This window comes from Euprymna scolopes, chromosome 28, assembly GCF_053919585.1.
Source record: "Euprymna scolopes isolate OS-2025 chromosome 28, ASM5391958v1, whole genome shotgun sequence".
Taxonomy (NCBI): Eukaryota; Metazoa; Mollusca; class Cephalopoda; order Sepiida; family Sepiolidae; genus Euprymna; species Euprymna scolopes.
Window position 1 is genome coordinate 38,164,128 of NC_136509.1, and position 22,225 is coordinate 38,186,352.

Genomic DNA, 22,225 nt, shown 5'->3' on the forward strand with positions numbered 1-22,225 from the left:
CATTCAGAAAAACGAGAAACCCTTGACTTAAGTCTCATTCGGTTCCAAGCCACTAAATCCATACTGTGAAGTGACAACTTTACTAATAAAGCCGCCAGTCTCTTAGCATTTTCATCTTGAGTCAGAAATTTGAATGACCAGAATTTTGTAACTTTCAGTTAATAATTATCGTGTTATTTTTATATAATAAGCCCAGTTATCGACTTATTCTTTTCTTCTTAGGTGGTCAAAGTTATTTGTGGATTACCTGAAATTTAGGTCAGATATTATGAGTTTCTTTGGATAGAAAAAACAAGATAGTGGATACAAATTCAAGTGCTCATGAATTGTTGTTCAGCTTGAAATGACCTCTACTTTCCAGTGACGTTTACAAAAGACCAGTCCTCAATGGATGACACACTCTATCAAAAAGCAACTTGAGGAGAGTAGCAACTTGTCTGACCAGATCCTCTCATCAGCCAGGACCCTCACCGATGAAACAGCCCAGTTCCAGCGACCAAACAAGACCTAGAGCAGACAAATCTGGTGACATAACTCACTGGATGTTGTAAGAGAGAAAGTGGTACGTAGAGACTATTTTTGCATGAACTTCAAGAAAAACCCTTATAATATTTTATGTAATAAGGGGGTCGTTAAACAAACAGAAAACAAACTCTTATAAATAACAAACAATACCTACACCATTGAGTGCAGATAGCCAAATTTAATGCATTATAGAAAAGGAATTAAAGTAAGAAAGTTTATTGGCTGCTATTTTTCTTTGAACTATGTCTTCCAGTGGAGAACGGCCTTGCTAGACTGTCCAGTAGACAAAAACAGGACACATGACGCCTTTCTTTGTAGGTGCCTAGAATCTCTCTTGAACTGCTGTCTAAATCCAAAATCTCTCAAAGTAATTCTTCAAAGTTCTACGAGGGTCGTTCCAAAAGTAAAGTCACCTATAATGTCCAGAATAGTCCTGATTTGAAGAAAACTATTACAGCCAAAATGTTGGTTCATGAATCCCATATGAAGGTTCTTGATAAAGTACAGAAACGTATCTGTTTTTTTATTGATCCTACTCATTTCTTCTTCTCTCAACCTTTCTTTCACAGACGTGATGTTGCTAGTCTCCATCCTTTCTATAAATACTTTTATGACATGTTTTATTCAGAATTGCCTAACCTATTCCCTGTTTCCTTTGTTCCAGCTCGTTTGACTCATTTGCCTAGTGGTCTCCGTCAATTTACTGTTTTGATACCTCATTACTATTTTACTATTCCAGTAGCTTCTTTCCAAGAACTGTAGACTTCTTGGACTCTTTTTCTGCTGACCGCTTCCCACCTACCTGTAGCATTGATCTTTTCAAGCCAATAAGGATTTCTTATCTTTGTGATAATCATCTTTTGTTCTTGTTAGCTTCTGACATCAAGTGGCTTCATACTTTGTCTGGGGCGATTATCATTAAAAAAATCCACATTAGTCATATGCCACACTTTTTTTTTCAGCACAGGCCAATAAAAGTTATTTTCATTTGAAACTACGATGTCGTCTGTTGATTAACTCTTGGAGTTAGATACACCCGAAGAAGGTCGGAGGTTTCATTGACCGAAACGTTGTGATAATAACACTCCAGATGAGAACAATAGTCCGAAGAATCCAAATTATACGAAAATTATTTGCACACCACAACAAATTTGTACAACGTACAACTATGAGAAAGCGCAGTATATTAACGTAAGGGAAATATAAAAATAAAAATAAAAATTCTCATCCGATACGTTTCAAGTTTACCTCCCTTCTCCCCTCTCCATGGAAGCACTTTCTAAGCATTAGAAAAGCCACCGGAGGAGGAGGGGGGGGTAACTCCAAATATAATCAATAAATTAGCCTGAATAAATTGTAAACAGTTCAATCCTTTTGTTATCTTAAGTGATATTTTTGTTAACTTAGAGGAGATTAAAAATGTGTCTTGCGATTTTACTTCTTAGAATTATCCTGCAAATTTCGATGAAAAATGCAAAAAGTAAGAATTAAAAAATGGGCCAAAATCAATTGGAATAAAAAAAAATATTAGTTTATAGCAACTTCTTCTTCTTTGCTTTCTTTTTCTTGTCTTCATTTTCATCTCATTTACCCCCTCCTCCTCCTCCTCCTCCTCCTCTTCGCCTTATTCCTTACCTTCTCATTATTATCATCGTTGTTGTTGTTGCTCTTCTTCTTCTTCTTCTTCTTCTGGTTATTGATGTTCTTCTCGCCTCTTTCATCTTCTTTGTTTCTGCCTTCTTTTTCTTCTTTCTTACCTTCAGTTTTTCTTCATCTTCTTCCTTATCCTCTTATCTTCTTCTTCGTTGCCTTCTTCGTGTTCTCGTTGTTCATGTTTTTGTTCTTCATCATCTTCCTCCTCCTCGTCTTTTTCTTCTTCTTCAAAAATATTTAAATTAAAAAAAAAAATCAACAGCAAAGAAAAAAAAAAGAAAAAAAAAGCCTGTTTTGTTAACCTTGCAGTTAGAAATGCTTGATTATGAATTAAGTTACAAAATATCAATTTGCCTCGGATCAGTTGACTGGTTGTATTGTTTCTCCAAAGGAGCCTTTTTTTTTTTTCGGGTGTGCGGGTTGGGGAGCAACATAATAGCAAAAATGACCCCCACCCCACTTCACTCCAAAAAATTAAGAAGAAGTAGCAGAAGAACCATAACAGCAACAAAGATGGGATGATAATGATGGAAGAGGATGAAGAGATATAAAAAAAGATGGATATCGTTTTTTTAAATTAATTCAGGCAAAAAAAAAAAAAAAAAAAATTAAATGAATTTTCAAATAATCTTCAATCTAATTTAGGATTTCGAAGAAGGAACACGATTCTTAGCGGTTGTATGAAGACATCAAAATTATCACGGATTTAATCAGTCCGAAGTATTTTCGAATGAATTTACAGGGTAAGACTTTATCTTTTTTATTTTGTCCTTTAGTCCTCATATTCAATGAGCGATGTTTCTGATAAAGGGGGAAAAATTGCTGTTTTTTTTTTTTTTTTTTTTAAATCGGAATCTATTCATATAACACTTATCGTTAACTAATTTTTAATCTTGAAGTGGTATTATTTTTTAGCTTCTTACATCAACTGACTTAGTCAGGAACAATTTCCATTAAAAAAAAAAAAATTTTAGTCAGTATTTCTTCAGAGTTGTTACTTTCGATTCATGTAACATTTTCATACGTTATACCAAACAAACCATTCGCACATGTCGCTTCCAACAAATGCCTGGGGTGCACATGTGTGATTTCGCCAGTGAGCAATCAAGAGAAAAACCAACAAAACAAAAGTCTTGTATACACACATTGTGCGATCAGTAGTCTTACTTCTCCAAGCGTCGCTTTTTCATGCAGGCATGCAAGGGCAATAAACCTCGGGGTTGTTGGTTTTCTATTTAACTCTAGACGAATCTACTCGTGAATGGAAACACAATGAACACTTGTTGGCTCTCAAAGGTTTTATTTAGAGAATAGTTGTCCATGAGAGGAACACCAATCTAATTCTGGTTACTTCTTAATTGTTTTTCTAACTTAGATGGCGACATACGGACAGCGTCTTGAAGCTATATTTACTTAGATCAAGAGACAATCAGCAAAACAAAGTCTTTTTACATACGCACATGGTCGCTGGTCTTTCATTCTTTTTATCGTCACTTTTTCATGTGTAGACTGTAATCACTTGTGGTTGTTGATCTTCTGCTAAATGCAAGACGAATCTACTCATGCGTAGAAACACAACTCGTTGGGATTTCAAAGGTTTTATTTAGAAAATGGTTGTTCATGGGAGGAGAGACCAATCTAATTCTGATGACTTGTTTTTTTTGTTTTTTTTAACTTAGTCTTAAGATGGTCGACACATGGGCAGAGTTTCGAGACAATATTCACTTAGATTCTCTCTGCATTGTCAGAAGCATGTCGCCTGTCTCACTTTCCGATTCTGAATGACTAGAAATTTTGTTCTGTCCACCAAGCACGTGACGTCATTTCTATGTAAAACCATATGACACCTGCATTTCTAGTGTGTTTTGTCTAAGGAGATAATTTTTGAACCTCCGCCTCAATCACGCTAGCTGCAGATGGGTCTATTTCTGTTTACCACAAGTTTCTCCTGACGTGTACTATCTAACCCTCCCTGAAATTCATACTAGCTAACATAATCTTTATTTACTGGCGCAGGGTCCCAATATATAACACTCCAACCCCTTTCTGGAGGATGAATGCTTCATTTGATGACTATGGACGTAGAGTATTTTAACATCGTGGAGGGGGGGGGCGGGTAATTCTTCCATAGGTTTTCCTTGTTTTCTCTATTAACAAAAACAACTGATCGTCTAACACATGAGTCAGTAGATACCCAGTAGACATGGTTGTCCCTTTATAGTCTCACTTTCTGTAACAGTAGCTGCCATCGTCATGGTGTTCCTGGTGTGGTGTGCAATCTGGGCAGGTTCAGTCAACTGCTTCTAAAGGAAGAAGTTCCTAAAAGATATCAAATTCACAAGCGGTTTTAATCGCCTGTTTATCCTGCTCAGCATTTTTTGCAGGGAAGTGTCGCTGTCCTCCTGCATACAGCACATGGTATTGTCAAATGCTCACCCATCTGGTTTTGACCAGGCTAAATGCTGCTTAACTTCGGTGATCTTTTCTTTTTTTGATTTCCATTTCTGTTGTTGAATAATTAGATATGATCAAGTGGATAAGAAAGCCATTCTTAACATGTGGAATGACGTAGGGGTTTCATGTTATTTGACAAGAAGATAGTCATTAATCAGAGGGGACCATATCTTGCTTGTCCATGCCGTCACATCTGTAGAACAGAAACTGGAAGCCAAAAGGGCAATCTTGACTATGACTGACCTATTTCTTTAAAGTTTCAATGGCACTTGACTAAAAACCCTATGAAAAGGACAAAGAATGTTTAAATTATTGCTTTTCCTCTTCTCTGATTTGAGCAAAGTTTCTTTCCAAGAACTATCCATCTGTGGAACACAATACCATGGGATTGCTTCCCAGCTGACTACAGCGTGGTTGTTTTCAAGTTCAATGTTGACAAATTCTTGTTGAGCTGTCCTCTTAAATAATTTTATTTCTGGACAGTTTCAACCATTGTTACCAATCCTCACATTGTAACTTGATTTTCCTCTTTCAAACTCATTAGCCCTAATCCTAAAGTGGCTTATAGGCCTTGTTAAACAGTGACCCGTTAGTACATGAAAAAGCTACATTCCTCACCTCTCTAGTAACTGATATATACGGTTTTCTTGTAAATATTCCAAGAATAATGTTTTTTCCAGTTATAGCAGGACAGACAATAATCTAATACATAAAAGGCAAAATGTGTGTGTGTGTGTGTGCATGTGTGTGTATGTTTTATGTCTCACAAAAACTTTCGACAGAGGCAATGGAACTATGACGAAAACAGTATCGTTTTAAACCTCCATCTTTCGGACAACAAATATTGAAAAATTGGTCCAAAACATTAATTCCTTCACCCTAAAATCAGCTATTTTGTACAAGGAGGGGGTCGATTTTTTTTAGCAAGTCTTCTTTTCGATTGACTATGCTTAATTTCAACGCTCTCCACTTCTGGTTGGGCCATGGAGACATCAGTTAAAACGTCACGTTTTTTTAACTTTTCTTTTTCTTCTTCACATTACAGGTTCGAGCCTGCTTGCCTACTATAACCTTTTTGTTTTTTAACACCTCTGCCTACTGTTGTTTTGACCCCCCCCCCCGCTATTACCACTTTTGTTACACTCCCCACCCCCAGGACTACTTACTACACCACCTACACACACCCGAATACCCCTGCTAATGTTGTTTTGACCTCTCCCTCGGGGTCCTTACTACACCACCTAAAAACCTGGACAATGCCGGGAAACCCCGCTAGTGTAATGTAAATAGTATAATACCAAATAAACTAACTTTGTCTGATGCTTAATGATATTTAGAGCATATATATTTTTTAAAGTTCAATTCACAATTTTTGAAAACACATTTTATTTTCTCATAAAAGTATATGTTACAGATCCGTTTCAATAATAAATTTATGTTATCACTTTATTTTTTAATGTAGCAAACTCTTCAGACAAGTCTATAGAGAACAAAAAACATATTCAAACACAATCTTTCTATGTCACAAACAGTCAAAATCATACCTCTGATTTTGAGGGTTTAATTCTCGTTGTTGGTCAGGTCTCCATTTATTTATTTATTTTCCCCTTCAGCTGTACTTTCGTATATATAATTATTTCTTTTATTCATTTTATTTAATATAATTTCCCCCCTTAAATTTATTTTCTCCATTTAATAATTATTATATATTATTTTCAATTTAAATTATTCTGTTTTTTTTTTAACTACAATATCGTTAGACTGTGTTTTCCGTTTGTTTATCTATCAATACTGAAACAGCCATACTTTCGTATTTATAATAATTCCTTTATTCATCCTATTTAATTTACTTCCTAAAATTTATTTTCTCTATTTATTCCTTATTGTATATTATCAATTCAAATTGCTCTCTACAATATCTTTGGATTGTATTTGTTTATCTGTCTACGAGTCAAAATTTCGTTCTGTTGTATATATGCTAGTTATTTAATCCAGGGGAGATCACTCTAATTTACTTTTCCTAATATATTTTTTGCTTAGTTATTTCCCTTTACTTATTTCTCATATATTAACATTTGCTGGCTAATTTGTGGATTGTTTTTTTACGTTACTATATTTATGCAGTTTTTCACCATTACATTTTTATACTATATAGCAAAAACTTTCCTTTCTTTATATATGATCTATCCTTGTTATCTATCTTACTTTCTAGTCATCTAACTGTCATATTTATGTTGCATTTTTAAGAAATCTGTTGTTATCAGTGCTTCACTGTCACTATTTATAAGTTTACCATCACCCCATTAACTGTAACTAAAATTGTTTAATTTAACCTTATATGTTTGGTAAGGTTAGGTTAAACAATTTTAGTAACATAACTTTTGACCAAGATCACAGTGTAGTATCTGTTCTGATGCTACACTTAACCTTTCTCTGCCGTTAATGGGGGAGAAATCCTTCATGACTGAAACAATTTTAATTTTTGTTCCTCTCCAGAGTGCTTTTTTGTGGAGCTGGATTTACCCCACATTAAGAACCGACCGTCTGTCTAACTCTGCCATTGTGGGGAGGCAAACAAATAGAAACATAACTTCCTTAAAACTCCAAACATTCACACCTTACAGTATCGTATATCTCTATAAAGCCACTATGCACCCATACATGAAATATTGTTGCTGCATGGGCTAGTGCATCAACCACTAGTCTCCCTCTATTAGACAGGGTCCATAAAAGAGTCTCCTATGTAATAGGTCCCTGCACTGTCAACCAAACTCCAACTGCTGTCTCATCACCACAATGTTGCATCCCTGTACCAGTTTTATAAGTACTTTAACAGAATGTGTTTAGACGAATTCATAGCACTAATGCCACCTTGATATTAATACCCTTTACAAACCCTCACTGTAGAGGTTCCTCGATGTCAGAGAACCTTCACTGTAGTGGTACCGTGATGTCAGAGACCCTTTTACTCTGAAAGCTTTTTCCCTCAAACTGCTAGGCTTCTGAATTCCCTCCCTGTTTCTTGCTTCTCAGACTGTATCAGCATGCAGAAATTTAAGTGCAAACTGTAGAGACATCTTGCTGCTCAAATCCCTAGTTATAAAGTTCCTGTAGACATGGTCTCTAATTCACAATAGCTCCTTATGTCTCAGTGGTGTGAATATGAGTCAAAGAAAGAAAAAAAAAGCCTAAAATATTAGATGCAGTTACGGTTACAAACCATTCGTCATTTGTAGCTCAATATAAAGTAGATAATTTGGTTATTTGGCAGCAGAAATCTGGGAACGTCTTTAAAATTTGTAGCATTTGGTTGAAAGAGATTCGATGATAGCAAGTATATGTTCTTGTTTGTTGGAGGCAATGCTGCTGGGAAATGTGCAGCTTTTGGACGTAGGACAACTAAAAATTTTCACTAAGCGAAAATCTACATATTAGAATATGAAGCAATGTCTTGTTAAAACTTTCTCACTACACTTATCTATATATATAAAAGCGAAAATGTATGTATGTTTGTATGTGTGTTCACTTTTTGTGTATGTCCAAGAAAGGCTTTTTTCAGAGAAGCGGTCAGTCGGTTCACAACTTTTTAAAACTTTTTATATCACATGTAAATCGTAATATCTCACAGTTAACAACGGGGCTCGCCTGTCTATTTAATTTGCTCGACTTCGGGAAGATAAATATTCAACAGTTTTCGCTCGCCGCATGTAGGTCAGGCCTTTTCCTATAATGTTTCCCCCTACCCCCAACGTCTTGGGGAAAAAAAAACACATTCCCAAACTAAATGAAATGCTACCCCGCAGTCAAAAGTTGACCTCATTAAGTCATTAAAACGTGCACCTGCTAATTTAAGTAATTAAATAAATTCAAACATGTTTCCATTAGCATCTTGCGGTGGGGCAATGGTTAAAGTCGCATGTTTTTTTTTCACACTTTAATTTACAACTTTGCCTCAACGGTTCGGGTTCGATCTTCATACTTACCTACCAAAACATTTTTTTTTATTTTAACACCCTCCCCCCGGGAGTTTTCACACACACCTCCAAACACCCGGACAACGCCGGGTACCTCTCGCTAGTATTTATATAAATTACTAGTGGAGACCCCCCCCCTCTCATGCGTTGTTCGGTTATAAAATACACTTAAATATGATATTTTAATGTATTTAGATTTCGTATATATTATTATATATAGATTCTCTATCGATTATTTCATATTATATTGTACCCAACATATAATAGTGATTTAAAAAAAAAAATTATGACTTGGGTGTCATCAGCTAGAATTGAAATTTCAAACAGAAAGCAAAATTTATAGCGTTCCAGCCTGAGACATTACCGCGTGAGCCATCGTCAGTCGGATAAGAAATAGCTAAAAATAAAATAAGATTAACGTACAAATGTATATACATTTGTGCATGCGTAAAAGAGCAGTATAAGCCAACTTACGCTTGCCAAGTTCAAATTTCTTTCAATTTTAACACCTTAGCAACTATTTTGACCCCTTAGCAACTATTTTAACTGAGTAAAGACCTAGAAAAAAAAACGACCCCCAAAAAAACGCAATCATTTCACCCACCTTGCACTGCTCTGCAATCTTCCGCCTCGGAGGAGATACAGTTTGAAAAGAATGGAGATAGACACACAGATATAGTGAGGTGTATAAATGAGATTTGATTATGGAAAAACCTTCTTTTCTGCCTTAATAATCTTTGTTTACTAAGTTATTATAGGAGAAACTTATAATTCGCATAAAAATTCATTTCTTTGCAAACTGTTTATTTCTGACTTCTTGTCTATGACGTCATACCTTGACACACACTCCTAACCTCTAACTTGACTTCTAAGTGGAATTTTTCATTCTCTTGCTTAATTGTAACTTAGATGGAAATTTCCGATTTTTTTTTTTTTTTTACACAGGCATCACCACATTATCAAGGCCAAGAGGCCACTCAAGGATAAGGGTTAAGGAGTGTACAGTAGAAATTGGACAATATAGTAATCATTAGTAATGAAAATTCGGTAAATTTGTTAACTTATATGGAACAGCTCATCAAGAACTTATTTACGTTAGACTTGAAGACAACCATCTTGTAGTCAGCCGGAAAGCAGGAAAACGGAAGACAATTCCACAGGCGTGCAGTTCTAAGAAAGAAGCTTTGTTCATGGAATCTACGTTTAGGTTTAGGCACAGATAAAGAGTGGGGGGAATTATTGATAGTGTTTTCAGCTAGACGAGTGTTTCTTGTGAAAGTTTGGCGAGGGAGGACCATAGACTGAAGCTCAGTCGAACACTTTCCATGAAAATGACAATACATCAGAGACAAACTCACAACATCTCTTCTGTGAGATAGAGGTTGCAGGGAAGAGAAAAGGACATCTCCTACGAGGCTACGAAGTCTATTTTGAACTCTATCAAGGCAGGACAAGTCGTTTCTAGCAGCTCCTTCCCAGATGTGGCAACAGTATTCCATCCTTGGACGTACCTGGCTCTTATATAGATAGAGAATTGCATCAGCAGTAAGATATCTACTGGATCAATAGAAAGATCCCACTATTTTTCCAGCGGCCTTGGCAACAGATTTGATGTACGTGTTCCATTTAAGATCAGGAGTAATGGTCAAGCCCAGAAGCTTGTCAAAACTTGAGACCTCCTGAAGACGAGAGCCATTCATTTCAATTGATGCCAGATGTGGATCAGAATGTTGATGATGTAAAGGGAGAAGCTTAGTTTTAGAAGCATTAAAAGTAACCAGCCAGTCCTTACCCCATTGTACTACGTGCTCAAGATCAGAGGAGAGAGAATCGTGGAGAACTTGGTCATTTACTGTCTTAGATGTACTACCATAAATGGTAGTGTCATCAGCATAAATGTCTACAAATAATGTAAGGATGTGATTTGGAAGATCATTAATGTAGATTAGGAAAAGAGTTTGGCCCAGGATGGACCCCTGAGGGACACCAGTATTAATACTGTGAGCTTCTGATTTTTGCCCCTCAACTACTACTCTTATGAACCTATCAGAAAGAAATGATTTAATAATTGAGAAGATTTTTATATACTCGCATCTAAATATCAAACATTGGTACGAATCTTGTTCGATTGATTGTGTTAAATTTCGCACTCATAATGTTTGGAAAGATATGAATTACAGCCATTGTTACATTATAATGGTAGATAGAAATACGGAGACTTAAACTGAATAGAGAAACTGATTGGCATCTATCATAGCTGGAGTGCTACGTTCAGAGGCAGCAACAGCATTACAACATTACATCATTGCTTTCCTCTTCCTGCCGGGTGTGAAAATGTGTTAAGTGGCTGTTTTTATCCTGGGTGTCGGCCTGTCAGTATTTATTTTTGCTTTTATTCCTATTTTTATACATCTTCCTTATTGTCAGTAGCTTTTTTGTTTGTTATTCAAAGCTGCCCTTTATTAATAGAAGAGATGCCACCATCGGTAACCAAGCTGGCATGTTGGATAGCTTGAAGAGAAAGAACACGATATATTTTTAATATTTGGTCAGGGTTTACTTCAAATAGGGAGTATCCTCATGTCAGTGTCTCTGATAAAACCCTGTACAGAGAGAGACTGAAGATGCCTGCGGATGGTGTCTAGTAGGTATTCAAACGTGTGTGTGTTTCCAAAACTGTTCTGAAAATAATTTCAATTAATTCAAAGCAATTAATATTATTTTAGTTTTGTTAAATTTCTTATTATTTTAAACGAGGCAAATTTATTTTTAGCTAATAAATAAATAAATAAAAAAGCAACCCATGTTTAATAAATTGTATCTGACAATTGTGTTGAACCGTGCTAGAGAGCTAATTATGCCTGAAAGTATCATGAACCTCTATGATGTCACCATTCACCCATGTATGGAGTATTGTTGTCACATTTGAGCCGGTCCATCTGCTACTAGTCTCTCACTCCTGGTCAGGGTTCAAAAGAGAGTTGCCAACCTGATAGGTCCTGAACTGTCATCTAAGCTTCAGCCTCTGTCCCATTGATATAATGTTGCATCCTTCTGCCTGTTCTACAAGTAGTTTAATGGTGAATGCTCTGACGAACTACAAGAACTTATACCCCCTCGACGTAAATACCCTCAACAAACCCGACAGCAGCTAAATCCTACCCCTACACAGTAGAGATCCCTAGGCACAAGAAAGCCTTCTACTCCAGTAGTTTCTTCCCCAGAACTGCTGGACTTTGGAACTCCCTTCCGGGATTCTGCTTTCCCAAGTGTACTGACATGCAGAAGTTCAAGTGTAATGTGAACAGACGTCTTGCTGCTCATCTCCCTTCATAATATCCCTGCAACTTATGTCCCCGATAGTAGGCCCCTACTTCAAAGTGGCACTGTACATTGTTTGGGGTGAAAATTGAATTTAAAAAAATACCCGTCCTAGAACAGGTAAAATCAATTCCCCAAACAGAACAGCTAGGGATCAAATTTATATCTACTTAGTCAAATTTATTTTTAGCTAATAAATAAATAAATAAATAAATAAATAAATAAAAAAGCAACCCATGTTTAATAAATTGTATCCGACTGATTGTGTTGAACCGTGCTAGAGAGCTACTCACACCTGAAAGTATCATGTACCTCTGTGATGTCACCATTCACCCATGTATGGAGTATTGTTGTCACATTTGGGCTAGTGCATCTGCTACTAGTCTCTCACTCCTGGTCAGGGTTCAAAAAAGAGTTATTAACCTGATAGTTCCTAGAACAGGTAAAATCAATTCCTCAAACAGAACAGTTAGGGATCAAATTTATATCAAGTTACAAGGATTAAAATTAATAAGCCTTATTCCAATAATGTTCAAAATCCATTATATGAAAATGTCTGAAATATAATACTTAAGCTTGAGAGGTTTTTAAAAAAAGACTGAAAATCAAAATTTTGCTTAATTATTATCTAATTGCTATAGATCTGATTCACTGCAAAAATTTAGATTTTCAAATGGGAGGTTATGCCTATATTATGCTATGTCTAAAAACAGATGTCTAAAAACGCATTAAAATACAGATGTCTAAAAACGCATTAAAATACAGATGTCTAAAAACGCATTAAAATACTCCAGATAAATTGGAATACAGGTAATAGTCATTAATTAATGTTAAATACTTATTGTCAAAATTTTACAGAATTATAATTTTCAATCCTCTCATAATATTCTTCATCACCCAACTGGCACTCCATCATTCATTAACCCTTATTCTCTTTTAGCCTTAAGTTAGTGGTGACTCATTAGTATAAAAAAATGTGTTGTGTATATCTTTTCATACTTATATATTTGTTCATGACACCAATTAAAGCAAAGATCCCCCTCCCAAAAAACGACAACAACAAAACAAAAATTCAGACCCCCCCCCCTAAAAAAAACAAAACAAAAAAAACAGAAATTAGGTTGTTTCCTTTTTCTAAGTGGTCAATTGAACTCCAGTCATCTTAGTGAAAAGTCAGAACTCTAACTACTGGAAGATTTGTGTTAGTTGAAAAAATTAATAAAAAAAATCAGTTACTAAAAAAAAAACATGAATTCTTGAACATTTGTTTATTTTTTTACAAGAGAGTCACTACTTATCAAGACCCGAAGACCACTCGAGGATAAGGGTTAATGAATGTACGATGTTGGTGTAGTAATCATTAATGGTGCGAGTTGGGTAGACTTTCATTAGTTACGGAGACAGTTTGACAAGAACTAGTTTACATTAGACATGACGGCTACCATACTGTAGTCGGCCAGGAAGCAAACCAATGGAACAGTGTTCCACAAGTGGACAGTTCTAGGAAAGAAGGTTTGTTTTTGAAATCTGCGTTTAGATTTAGGCACAGATAGAGAGTGAGGGAAATTGTTGATAGTGGTTGTCGTTAGTCGAGTGTTTTTTTATGAAATTTTGGCAGTGGGGACTATAGATTGGAGCTCAGACAAGCACTTGTCATGAATTTAATTTATTACTGTTTACTTTTACTAACAGGAAGATCCAACGTTGCTTGGGATTGAATGAGAAACAAAAAGTAGCTGAAGGCGATCCAAAGGCTCCATTTTCATTAATTACTACACTGAAGTGAAGACACTTAAAAAAAATAAAGTAGTCGAGGGCGATCCAAAGGCTCCATTTTCATTCTACACTGAAGTGTAGTAAAGGATGCGACTTCTTTCTCAGGATTTCTCCACTTACCCTTAATTCTCACCTTATAATGTATAAGTATTTAACAAGGAGGGTATCACATAAGTCTGTTATGACTCGATCAAGGATTGAACCCTGGTTGTTTGGCCCAATCTTACCATAATGTTAAATGGGCCGGTAAAGTAAGCATCTATCTTTGTGATAAGCATCTTCCATTCTTGTTAGCTCCTTATATTGTGGCATTATGCCTTACCTGGGAGGATTTCCATTAAAATATATATATATATATATATATATATATATATATATATATATATATATATATATATATATATATAGAGAGAGAGAGAGAGAGAGAGAGAGCGACCGCGTGTTTCTGTATACATAGTTTTGTGTCTGCCATTTTGTTGGAAAAAAGAGGAAATAGCAATGGTGAAGAAACAGTTGAATTTACATGCATACACATTCGTTCACAGATAAAAAGTTTGTTGAAACCAAACGTAAGGTGTTACTCAATATGACAGAATATACAAAAGGAGGACAGGGTAGATTAGTAACAAAAAAAGAATACATAAAAGTCCTGATACAATCTATAAAGGCACATGTTGCCAGGGTCTGACATAGAGAATATACACGGACAGTGTTTAAATAAATATGACTTATAGAAGTGGTTGTTGTATTGTTCTGGGAGTGCTATCAGAAGAGGTTCTTAACAGACATAACGTCAGAGTTTGGGAAGTCTATACAAAAAATTGGTAACTAGAAAACTAACCAGAAATATACCTTAAATGTTATGCATTGGTGACCCTGCATCAGTAGCGATCAAGTTAGCTAGTGTGAATTTTTATGAGGCTCACATTAGTACATGTCACAATAACCTATCTGCAAACACAATTGTATCCAGAGATGGGTAATGTGAGTTAAAGTGGGGTTGGGGGGGGGTGAGACAAAGGGTCAAACGTCATAGATAAAACGATATGAGAATGACAAAGTAGTCACCTTTTCGAGTGAGAGAAACAAAGGTTTTTAAGTTAGTTCTCTCTCTCCGGAAGCCATGCAGACGAGACACACCCAATAATGTAGAAATAATCAAAGTTGAATGTTACCCTGAGACTCTGTCCATCAGCGCATGCTAACAAAGCTTGGCACCAAAAATATGATTCAAACCAGTTCCAGAAGTAATCGCTTCAGGATAGGATATGCTATCATTTAGCCACAAGTGGTCTGATAGAATAGAAATCCAGGACACTGCATTTATTTATAGACAAAAGCCAGCCTACCAAACAATCGTATTACTTGTATTAATGATATTGTTTGGACTACTGTTCTCATCTTGAATGTTAAATTTTCACAATGTTTTGTTCAATGTAACCTTTAATCTTCTTCAGGTGTATTTTATCGAACTCTGGGATTTGCACAGAATCTTTAATCCATGGGGGTTAGCATGCTCTCATTCTGTCAGCCATGACTGAGTAAAAATCCTAATTCACAATTGTATTTTGAGTGAATTGTATTTTTTGTGTGCAACCTCCAGAAGAGTGTAACTTGACCACTGAATTTTACCAAGTACTTTATCCATTATGCCATGAGTTCTTGCAAACCTCATCTCAAAAATTCAGAAACATAATACCAAATAATCTACGCTATGTTACAGTGTTCCTTTGAATAAAAGTTTATGCCTATTTAGTAGCGATGTTATTTATGGAAAACAAATACAGTTAACTCTACCAAATTACATTCTTAATCCTGACTTTCTTCCCAACCAATCATCTAACCAACCACATAAAAACAAATAAACAAACAAACAAACAAACAAACTAAACGATTCTATTTTTCTTTTGTGCGATTACATGTTAATCCTCTGGAAATATATGGACGTTAGACTTTAAATAAAATAGGATTTACTTTCCTATATAAATATAGCGTAAAATGATCAATCACTTTCTGACCAGAAAACGTTATCGAATGTCATTATTCAGCCAGTTCTTGGCCGCATAGGACAGAACAGAACGAGTAATCATTTTTCGTTTTTCGAAAATGGCGACCATTTTGGAAATACAAAAATGGTTATTCGTTCTGTCACACACTATGTTGTACAAAAACCGGGTGATCGTTTTATGTTAAAACCCCATTATAAAATATTTCATTTAGTTATGAAAAAAAAAATGAATTATTTCCATGTTGTTGATGTGTAATCTCACCAAAATAAATAAATAAATAAATAAATAAAGGAAAAAAAAAGAGGGTTTTCCTGTAGCAGAGTTTTCCTTGATTCTACTTTCACTTTTTCTGGCTCACATGTCCTTATTCCTAATTCATAGCTGTTACAAATTCGGAATAGGGGCATGTGAGTGAAAAAAGCGAAAGTAGAATCATGGAGAACCAAACAACAACAACAACAACAACAAAAATGAGAATCTGATTTTTATTTTTCTTTGTACCCGTGGGGGATGGGGTTGGAGAATACAATTTTGTCTTTATTTTCACCATGAACAGATACAGAATTTTAATACCTAGAAAAAAAAAAAACAAAAAAAACCCGCTGTCCATTAACAAGTTCCGCACGCGCACGCGCGCGTATTTTTTTTTACTTCCGGTTTCTGTTCGTTCTTTTTCACGAATCATTTTGAATGTGTCTTCTGGTTTATGTTGACCACTTTTGAAATAACCAAACGAACTTTGTTGTTTTTCAGAATAACAGAATATTTTACAACTGACAAAAATTAATCAGAAGGGACTTATTCAGGGCATTCATCATAAAGCAGAACGGTCTGCAGAAAACAAAAGTCAAACAAACACGCGGAAATTGGGAAAAATTAATATATATATATATAATGTATTATTTTTTCTTTGGTTATATTGAAGTGGTTAGCTTCCAAACATGACTGCCAAATTTATCGATTAGGGTGCTTCTACATTTTATCGCCGAAAATAAAAATTTATCAAAATATAATTGTAATAACATTTATGGAAAAGTTTGAGTAAGAAAATATAATTTTAATAAAACAATTTTGTAATGAAAGCAACATTGGATTTTTATAAAATAGTTTTATTTTTTTTATTTTTCGAACAAATAAATAATTTTAATGAAACATTTTTTGAATTAAAGCAACTTTAAAGTGTCAACAACAAATTAATTTAAATGAAACCTAAAAACCATTATCTAGTTTAATTTTGTTATTTATTTCATGCTTGCTTAATGCTTATTGCTTCGCTCGATCATAGTTTAAAATACTGATTTCTCCCTTAGATTTCAACGACAGGTGCGCGAAATAAAATGGCGTCTCCAGTTTCGGCGATAAAGTGTGCCCTTTTTTTTTTTTTCAGATATCTTCTTTCGGGTTTGTATTACTGTACACATAGATTCGAAAAAGTTGTCAAAAAACAAATATATAAAAATAAATGTTAGCAAAGGCAAGTTAAGCCACTTTTCTACCTAACTGGATAATTGTTTTAGTGTTTTTATTTAATGTAACATGTTTATTCGGCTCGAAAAACATACAATGTTTACCAATGTATCCGAAAATTGCAAATGGCGGGGACGTGTCACTAAACACTCTCTGGTAAACACGATAAGCTTGGGAAAATAAGTTAAAACTAAAAAACTAACAAAAATATTTTTAGAAACTCGCTCAATATATGTTACCATGACATAGCTGACATATATTCGGTGGGTTTTTAACAGTATTTTGTGTATGTTTTTAGTTTTAACTCGTTTTCCCAAGCTTACTGTGTTTACCAGAGAGTGCCCCTGCCCCGCCCCGCCATTTGCAATTTTCAAATACATCGATAAACATTGTATGTTTTTCGAGCTGGTAAACATGTTACATTAAATAAAAACACTAAAACAATTATCCAGTTAGGTAGAAAAGTAACTTATCTTGCCTTCGATAACATTTATTTGTTATATATTTGTTTTTTTTTTTTGACAACTTTTTCGGATCTATGTGTACAGTAATAAAAACCCCTTCTTTCTTTTTCTTTTTTTTAATATAGTAGATTAATTTATCCTGTCACCTGTTATAAAATGAGACAAAACTGTTTGATAAAATATGCTAGATATTTTTGGGACCTAACCGCTTCAATATAACGGTTTCTTTAAAGTTTAACGTAAGTTTTCAGTTCACGTGAGTTTTAACTCGTTTCTCACCTACACACAACTTTAACAAATAAACATTGATGTTTTTAAATTTACTTTAATGGAATATTTATTGAGATAACAAAATAAAGGAAAAATAGAGTGAATTAAAAAAACATCCCTTTAAAAAATGTAGATACGACTATATTTAAAAAATTACTTTTTCCTAAATCCGCCACCCGGACAACGCCGGATATGGAACTTTCCTCTGCAGCGAAATGTGACACAAGGTCGGTAGGCAAGGTAACAAGCTAATCTGAGGTTGGGTGGGCGTGGGCGCTCCAGTTAGGTATCCAAATATCCTTAAACGGATTTAACGAGAGTTACCGGTATGGCGTTTCATATAATCAGCAATAACCCCACACACACACAAAAGAGGAGGTAATGCCCGGAAGGGTGCATCCTAGAATCGAATCGAATCGGTTCATAACTTCATATCTCATACAGACAAAGAAGGGTCTGATCACCAGCGAGCCACGAGCCAGGTCCTAATTGCCAAAATAATGTTAAGATAACGGTGTGTAGAGATCTTGTGATGTGTGGGGTTAACTCCTTTATTGTATACCCCCCAAAGTATAGGTCCTAGTACTGAGAAATATGAGAAAGAGAAGTAGTTTGAATATGACTGGATGCCCGGGCCCCGCTTCCCCATCAGTACGGAGGCCCGGGGCCACTGTCCTTCTCCCTGCATAATGCATGGGGATGGCATGACAGTGTCAAGTCGAACAATATGAGTAAAAACGTCGGGTAAATAATAGCTAGCAATTTATACATACCTTTAGTTAGGTATATACAAATGCGCGCACACGCGTGTGGTTTTGGGATGTTCACTACCGATATGCTCTGAAAACGGTGTTTTCATCGAGCTTAATTAATTGTGCCAATTGGAATATATATATATATATATATATATATATATATATATATATATATATATATATATATATATATATATATATATATATGAATTTAGTAGTTTTGGCAAATAATTTCCCACCATTTTTTGTTTTGTTTTGTTAATTTTGGAATGTATACGTTTTAAAATTTGAGAATCTAGCATATATATATATATATATATATATATATATATATATATATATATATATATATATATATATATCGAAAGTATATCGCCGAAATGATTATAAGTGGATGTTAATAATGATTTAAAAAATAATAAATAAAATAATAATAAATAAATAATAAAATCAATTATGAATTTCTGATAGTCGGGATCGAACCTTAAATGTGATTGCTGAAAGGTTAGGGCGAGGGAGTAGCGGCGCTTGCGTACTTTGACCGGAACCGACGAGGAATCGACTTCGGCAAATGGCGTCGTTGGGATAACTTTGTTGTCAAATCCGAACGAAGGCCTTTTTTTTTTTCAATTGGAAGGATTATGGACTATCGGGATTCTAATTTACAGTGTGTGAATTATTCGACGAGAAGGCAAGTCTTATATCTCCATTTTGTAAATTATATATTTTTTCTTAATTCCATTCACAATTCACGTGAATGGAGACGAGGTTTTTAAGATAAACAAAAAATTGATTTTAAAAAAAAAAAAGCTAAACAAGGAGACATTTTTCTCCGTTGTCTTTTTTAAATGTTTTTATCAATAAAAATTATCGATTTGTCTTTTCATAAACTTGTCTGATGAGAAAAATATATATTTCTTTATTTTACAGTTTCGTTTGTGTTCCCCCCCCCCTGTTTATTTAAAAGTTAAGTAATTGTTTAACCATGGCTTTTTTTGTTGTTATAATTTCCTTTTCTTTTTCTGATAGGCACACCTTTCTTGTTTTAATTTAGGGAAAATAATAATTGGATTTTTTAAAGTTACTTTTTTTCAATTTTTGTGCTGATTTTTCTGATTCTGGATTCATTATTTCCTTTTTTTTTTCATTCGATTCGGTTTTACCTATGCAACGTGAGATCGAAATTTTTCTTTTGTTATTTAGCACCTTTAAAAAAAAAAATCAAATGACGATTTGAAAATCTATCTTTTCACATTTTAGCATTCAACACGAAAGAATGAAATACAAAATAAAATTATTATTAATTATCAAATAAAAATAAAACCGAATTTTTTTTTTAATGATAATAAAGACAACACTTTGTTAATTTGAAAAAAAAAATGAAATAAAATTAAAAAAAAAAAAAAAGATACTGATTGATACGCCACGGACTGTCCTATTTTATTTTTTTTTAGATAGAATTTTCAAGTTAAATTCAATTTTTACGGTGACCTTAGCTTATTACATTGTTAGGTACAGAATATTAAAAAAATAAAAAGCAATCCCTCCCTGTTTTAAGAGTGGCTTTCTAAGTAACATTATTTCAACACGATCCGTATTCTGTTTGAGTGGCACTAAAAGTCTAATTTCACTTTTAATTTTTTTTATTTATCTGATAATTAGTAACTCATTTAGTATCAATTTCGAGTATATTGAAGCGGTTAACTCTCTAAATGACTGTCAAATGTACCGAGCAATTTTATCTGATTATTTTTACAAGTGATGAAAGAGCAAATTAATCCACCGTATTAATAATTTTGTTTTCTGATTTTTAAATAAATATTAATTCCTTTGGTGCTGTTGTATAAAACACTTTTTTTGACGGTGCTTATTCAGAATGTGTACCACTGTACCATTACCAACCATGCTAGTTTTAGACATGATTAAAATCTTAATTAAATTTTTAAGATATGTTTTGTTTATTTAATTAAGTGAAAGTACAGAATAGTTGTTAAAAAAAAAAAAGCCCCTCCCCTTAATTATTTCAGCGCGGTCCGTATTCTGTATAAAGTACCAGAGACGAAACGATAGTCCGATGAGAAAAGGGGGGGGTAAATTACAGTATGTACGTGTACCTAATTTCAAGTTAACAAAAATAAATCATTAATATCTTTGTTAATTTTTGTAATAAAATGTCTACGTGATTGAAACTTGAGAAACCGATAAATGTTTTTGTACTTTACAAATCTGACGAAGTCGATGAAGGATGGTCGAAACGTGAAATGTTGAGCTGTTGTCTTATATTACCCCCCCCCTTCATCTCTCAAAGATAACAATGACATCTTTCTGAATTAAGATTATCTGTTTTCGTCCATCATCAATACGTTTTTTTTTCCTATTTTAAACTATTAAAAAGGCATATATAACGCTGAATTATGCTTAGATGCTTCCTTCAGAATTTTGAAGGCACTAAAGTAATTCATTTTTCCCCTTAATTATAAACAAGATTTAAAATGGCTGACTTGTTTACTAAGAAACCAAAATGCATTGTGGTGGATTTAATGTCGCAATTTATTTTTAAAGTTATATTTGGTACTTTATGCTATTGAATTTTAAATTTGCAAGACGGTGGGTTGATATAATTGTCAATAATTCAGTTTTCTAAATACCGCCCTTCCGCAAACTTAAATTAAAAGAATAATGCGTAAAGTCACTTAGAGGCGTGAAACGTAACAGTTACATAAAAATGTGGTTGTTCACACACTTTTTTTTTTTTTTTTCCATAAAGATTACGTAAGTATTTTATTGAAGTTGACATGAGCTTGATTAAAGAGTACTTGTAGTGAGTATCCAGAGAATTGCAGAACTTTACGGAATCAATACCGAGTAAGTTCCGGAAATGACCGTAGCAGCAGTTAGCACTAGCAGTTTATAATTACAAAAACTGCGAGAAGAAGAAAAAAAAATGGCAAAAGGCAGTTGACAAAGGGTTAGAACTTAGGGTGCTAGTGCACTTATTGATCCGCGCAATTTTTTAAATCGTATTTCCAAGTTTAATTAAAATTTTATATGATTTTTTATTCAATTGTAAGGTTTTGAAATATACAATAGGCACAAACCACCCTCCCCATGTTAAGAATGGCTTTTAAAATAACATTATTTACGTCCGGATCACTCTCTGCACTAGTACCGTTTTATGTTTTTTTTTTTTATTCATTTGTAAGGTTAAAGTACGGAATAGGTACAAAAACACCCCCCTCCCCATGTTAAGAATGGCTTTTTAAATAACGTTATTATTAACGTCCGGATCACTCTCTGCACTGCAACTGCACCAGCACCACACCAGTACCGAACTTAGATTAGGATTATAGTTAAGAAACAGTTTAACTCCTTAACAACAAATTAATATAATTGATGACCCCCCCCCCCAAAAAAAAAAAAAACTGACTTTGAAATCGCGATGATTTTTACAGAATTTGAACCGAACTAAACCTGAAACTTAGGTTATAGTGAAAAAAAAAAAAAAAAAAAGGTTCGGTTAAAATTTTGTAGAAGTAACCAAATCATAAAATGTTTCG

The 22,225-nt window shown here is 34.3% G+C and overlaps 1 protein-coding gene across 11 annotated transcripts in view; it reads left to right on the forward strand.

The window, feature by feature from the left end:
- The first annotated feature begins 2,898 nt into the window (after nt 1-2,898).
- Nucleotides 2,899-22,225, forward strand: part of LOC145249568 (uncharacterized) — a 585,438-nt gene continuing 566,111 nt past the window's right edge. For 10 of the 11 annotated variants that reach the window (XM_080111253.1, XM_080111255.1, XM_080111256.1 and 7 more), the window contains exon 1: nt 19,199-19,359. The gene's annotated coding sequence lies outside the window, so the exon portion shown is untranslated. Of the gene's footprint in view, nt 2,922-19,198; nt 19,360-22,225 lie in introns of those variants that run through there. The other variant, XM_080111254.1, reaches the window with a different exon arrangement.